This window comes from Lolium rigidum, chromosome 2, assembly GCF_022539505.1.
Source record: "Lolium rigidum isolate FL_2022 chromosome 2, APGP_CSIRO_Lrig_0.1, whole genome shotgun sequence".
Classification (NCBI taxonomy): domain Eukaryota; kingdom Viridiplantae; phylum Streptophyta; class Magnoliopsida; order Poales; family Poaceae; genus Lolium; species Lolium rigidum.
This window is the reverse complement of record NC_061509.1, coordinates 107,583,113-107,588,563: the sequence shown is the minus strand read 5'-3', so window position 1 is coordinate 107,588,563 and position 5,451 is coordinate 107,583,113.

Below are 5,451 nucleotides of genomic sequence, written 5' to 3'. Positions count from 1 at the left end.
CTCCGTCCTTACCGAGTGGTGCCCAAATCCTACCATGTTGATATTGCACGAGAAATCTGGCTGGCACCCTCCATGGTAAGTATACTCCACCATGTTAACGGCGGGGAAGGGGTGTGTGTCGACCTTCATGGCGTACTTGGTTGAAAATTAGCCGTCCTTTTTCTATCGCCATTTGGATCCGCCGACGCCACACCCTGCGGTCGTTAGTGGTGTGGGTGAACGTGTTATGCCACTTGCGGTATGGCTTTCCGTTCAGCTCTCGCACCGTAGGAATCTTGTGGCCTTCGGGTACCTTTATATGCTTCTCCGTGAGTAAGAGATCGAAAATCTGCTCGGTTTTGGTCACGTCGAAGTCGAACCCTTTTGGAGGGCCTTGTGGCTTCACCCATTTGCAGGACACGGGGCCTGCCGCTCGAGTCCATTCAGCCACTGCTACCTCTCGATCTCCCGCAGCACCTTCATCCTCGTCTGCGTCAACTAGGGCCACCGCACGCTTCAATTTGTCCTGGTAAACATCTGGGTGGCGCTGTTCATATGCTGACAGCTTCTGCACCATGTGCGCCAATGAAGGGTAGTCTGCTTGGGAGGAAACATCCTTGATCGATGATGAGAGACCCACCACCGCCAACTCGACTGCTTCTTTTTCACTTACGTGAACCGAATAGCATCGGTTCCTCACGGTCCTGAAGCGCTGGATGTATTCTGACACTGTTTCCCCGCGCTTCGTCATACTTGTGCTAGATCGGCAATGCCAGCCTCGGAAGCCTCCGAGTGATACTCGCTCATGGAACTGCTCTTCCAACTGCTTCCAAGTCCGGATTGAGTTCGGTGGCAGCGATGTGTACCACCCGAAAGCCGATCCGGTGAGGGACTCGTGCGAAGAACCTCACACGCAGCTCGTCTGATGCTGAGATCGTGCCCAGCTGTGCCAAATATCGGCTCACATGCTCGATGGAGCTGGAACCATCTGATCCACTAAACTTTGTGAAGTCCGGGAGCCGATATTTGGGTGGTAGCAGGATCAATTCGTACTCGTTGGGGTACGGCTTGGTATAGCCGAACGTCTTCCTTTTCGGCATCATGCCGAACTGATCTTTCAGAATTGTACAAATCTGATCCGCGGTGATGGCTGAAGGTGTCGAACCCTGAAGATTCGCCGGGGTGGCATACTTAGCCAGCCATGCTTGCTTTTCCAGTTCCGAGCCAACTGCAGGAGCTGAGCTCTGGAGGTTTGTCGGAGTGGCGTACTTAGCTAACCACGTTTGCTTCTCAAGATCTGCTCCCGATGTTCCTCCTGCCGTCCCAGAGGCCCCTCGCTGCTGCAGCTCGGTTCGAGAGTGCCCGAGTACTGCGGTCCGGCACGTATGCGCACGTGTATCCGTGCGGGATCTCCTTGGGCGCCTCAGGTAGGAATTGGTAGTCACTAGGATCACCACCAATCTTGTAGACGACGTATGCCGATGAGTTCGGCACTTCTGGTGCTGCCCACGCGAATGGCAGCGGTGGATGGGACTGGAGTGGCATCTCTCCTTTGTAAGTCCCCAGAGCTGGTCCCGACGGAGAATACCGATGGCTCATGATTTCCTGGATCACGCGCAGAGCGACACGCTCCAAAGTGTTCACCAGGCTCTCGGAGTGGCGGTGCAGCGAATGAGCCACCATGTAGTTGATCTCCTGACGCAGCGACCTGGTGCGTTCTTCTGACGGGGCGGACAGGTCCACTCCATCGAGTGCGCCTTCAGGTGAGAACCCCTTCCACCCGACGCCGTGGGAGCGGGTTCCGTGGAAAGAGCCGATGAGGTCGGCTTCGAGGACCGCCTTGATCTCGTCATGCTTCTTCTTGAGCTCGTCGGGCGGATCCTCGTACTTGACCGGAGTGCTTTCCGCCATCTCGGATGTAGATGGCGATGCGGTGGATGTCGAAGATTGTCCCACCGGGCGTGCCCAGAATGTGTTGCGGTCAGAAACCCACCGGCGGGCAGCGACTGGCAACACAGTAGAGCCGGGAACAACTAGGGCTGCGGCTGGCCCCAGTCCCTCAGAGCGACGGCCCGCAAAGCCTTCCGGTCACACGTCCGATGCTGTCGCAAGGGCGTGCCACCTGACCTATACCTGGTCGGGAAGGTGTTGGATGATGCCTCGCTTAGTTTCCTGCATGGCATACACGTAAACGTTAAATACGAGCCTCGATCGGCTCTCAGGTTGTCCTGTGAATCGGCTCAAAGAGCCGATCCACCCATGATTCGTACAGGGTGTCCGAATATATGGTGGTCCTACTTGATCAAGATAAAGCTCATGCGATCTACGACGATTTAGGGTTTTCACCGCATAATCAGATCATCCTACTCACGGTTGGGCCTCGCGCTCGCGTACGGTGATCGTAAGCCGATCCTAGACAGGGCCTAAAAACCAACACGAGGTTGATCCCGGAACATCCTGTCTAGGGCTAGCAAACTACACCCTACACGCCGCTGGATCCTCCAACCCTTTGTAAGGCCTAACTATTGCGGATGTTAAACTAATCCTTGAAGAACAAGGAGCAACCGTAACGGATCGGATCTACTAAACAATGATCAAGCGGGGTGCCGCCCCTACACCGAGATAGGTGTAAGGGCGGCTAGATGTATAAGGGTTGCACTACGACAGACATATGATACGAAGAACAATGCTAACCCTAACACATCTAAGATAACTACGTTGCTCGCCATCAAAAAGGCTTCAGCACGAGCAACGCATGAACAACGTGAAGCTTGTGCTGCCTAGATCGCAAGATGCGATCTAGGCAGCATGGTGCTTACCAGGAGAAACCCTCGAGACGAAGGAGTTGGCGATGCGCCGAGATTTGTTGTGTTGAACGTTTGTTGTTGTTTATTTCATAAACCCTAGATACATATTTATAGTCCGGGGGACTTTCTAATTTAGGTGTGCACCTAACCGTGCACGGGTAAAACTCTAACTTCTAATTTAAGATACGATCTACTATAATACAGATATATGGGCAATTTAGCCCAACTCCCTCGTGTCAGGCCGCTTCAGAGATCCTCCACGCGTAATCCTTCAAACCCATCTCACTTACGGCTCATCTCCTGATTTAGCCAAAATCTGGTGATAACAGGATGATGATGGTTGTTTGCGAAGAACAGTAAAGAACAATTGCAGCAGTTTGTATTTCAGATGTAAAGAATAGGACCGGGGTCCACAGTTCACTAGCGGTGTCTCTCCCATAAGATAGCAGATGTTGGGTGAACAAATTACGGTTGGGCAATTGACAAATAAAGAAGGCATAACAATGCACATACATATATCATGATGAGTACTATGAGATTTAATCAAGGCATTACGACAAAGTACATAGACCGCTATCCAGCATGCATCTATGCCTAAAAAGTCCACCTTCAGGTTATCATCCGAACCCCCTCCAGTATTAAGTTGTAAACAACAGATTGCATTAAGTATGGTGCGTAATGTAATCCACACAAATATCCTTAGACAAAGCATCGATGTTTTATCCCTAGTGGCAACAGCACATCCACGACCTTAGAACTTTCTGTCACTGTCCCAGATTTAATGGAGGCATGAACCCACTATCGAGCATAAATACCCCCTCTTGGAGTCACAAGTATCAACTTGGCCAGAGCCTCTACTAGCAACGGAGAGCATGCAAGAACATAAATAACATATATGATAGATTGATAATCAACTTGACATAGTATTCAATATTCATCGGATCCCAACAAACACAACATGAAGGATTACAAATAGATGATCTTGATCATGATAGGCAGCTCACAAGATCTAACATGATAGCACAATGTGGAGAAGACGACCATCTAGCTACTGCTATGGACCCATAGTCCAGGGGTGAACTACTCACACATCGATCCGGAGGCGATCATGGTGATGAAGAGACCTCCGGGAGATGATTCCCCTCTCCGGCAGGGTGCCGGAGGCGATCTCCCGAATCCCCCGAGATGGGATTGGCGGCGGCGTCTCTGGAAGGTTTTCCGTATCGTGGCTCTCGGTACTGGGGGTTTCGCGACGGAGGCTTTAAGTAGGCGGAAGGGCAGGTCAAGGGGCGTCACGGGGGACCCACACAACAGGGCCGCGCGGGCCCCTTGCTGGCCGCGCCGCCCTGTTGTGGCGGCGCCTCGTGGCCCCACTTCGTGACTCCTTCGGTCTTCTGGAAGCTTCGTGCAAAAATAGGACCATGGGCGTTGATTTCGTCCAATTCCGAGAATATTTCCTTACTAGGATTTCTGAAACCAAAAACAGCGAAAACAAGCAAGCGGCTCTTCGGCATCTCGTCAATAGGTTAGTGCCGGAAAATGCATAAATATGACATATAATGTGTATAAAACATGTGAGTATCATCATAAAAGTAGCATGGAAGATAAGAAATTATAGATACGTTTGGGACGTATCAGTACTCTTACACTGACGCTACTTATCACATCACTGCCAACTTAGCAGTCCACCTAGGAGAAGTACACAGGACGTGATCATGTCCATACAACGAGTGGTAATCGTATGAAAATATCTCATATTGGTCATTCACTGTTGCGTACTCCTCATAGTTCTTTACATATTAAGGATATTCTTCATGTTCCTAGTGCATCTAAGAATCTTTTATCAGTTCACAAACTTACACTTGATAATGATGTTTTTCTTGAGTTTAACCCATAGTTCTTTTTGATAAAGGATCATGCCACAAGGAAAGTTATGTTTGAGGGTCCATGTTATGGTGGCCTCTACTAGCTCGTGCCTTTCTCGACTGGGTCTTCAAAGCAAGCCTTTATCACAATAAAGTTACATGGCATCGATGCTTAGGACATCCATCCTCCTTTATGGTGCAACAAATTTTTAGGAAGCATCACATTTATTTTTCGTCTGAAAAAAACCCATACATTTGTGATCCTTGTCAACTAGTTAAGAGTCATGAATTACCATATTATGTCTCTACTAGTGTTTCACTGTTCCCTTAGAGCAAGTGTTTTCTGCGGTATGGGGTCCATCACTTGTTTCTGTTGGCAAACATTTGTACTGTGTAAGCTTTATTGATGACTTCAGTAAATCCACTGTGATATGTTTGGTCAAGAAGTGTTCTGATGTTTATCAAGTTTTTCTCAATTTCTAGCAACTTGTTGAAAGAAAAATTGATGGAAAAATCATTACTATGCAAAATGATTGGAGTGGTGAATATGAAAAACTCCATGGTGTTTTCCAAAAAGTGCGCATAACTCATTATGTCTCATACCCACATGCACACCAAAAAAATGGTTCCGCAGAACGCAAACACCATCATATTGTAGAAGTGGGTCTTTCCTTGCTTGCCAATGCATCTATGCCTCTTAAGTTTTGGGATGAAACTTTTCTCACAACCACTTTTCTTATAAACTTGTTGCCTACCGAATTGATTAACTTTGATACTCGTGTTGAACGTCTTCTACATAT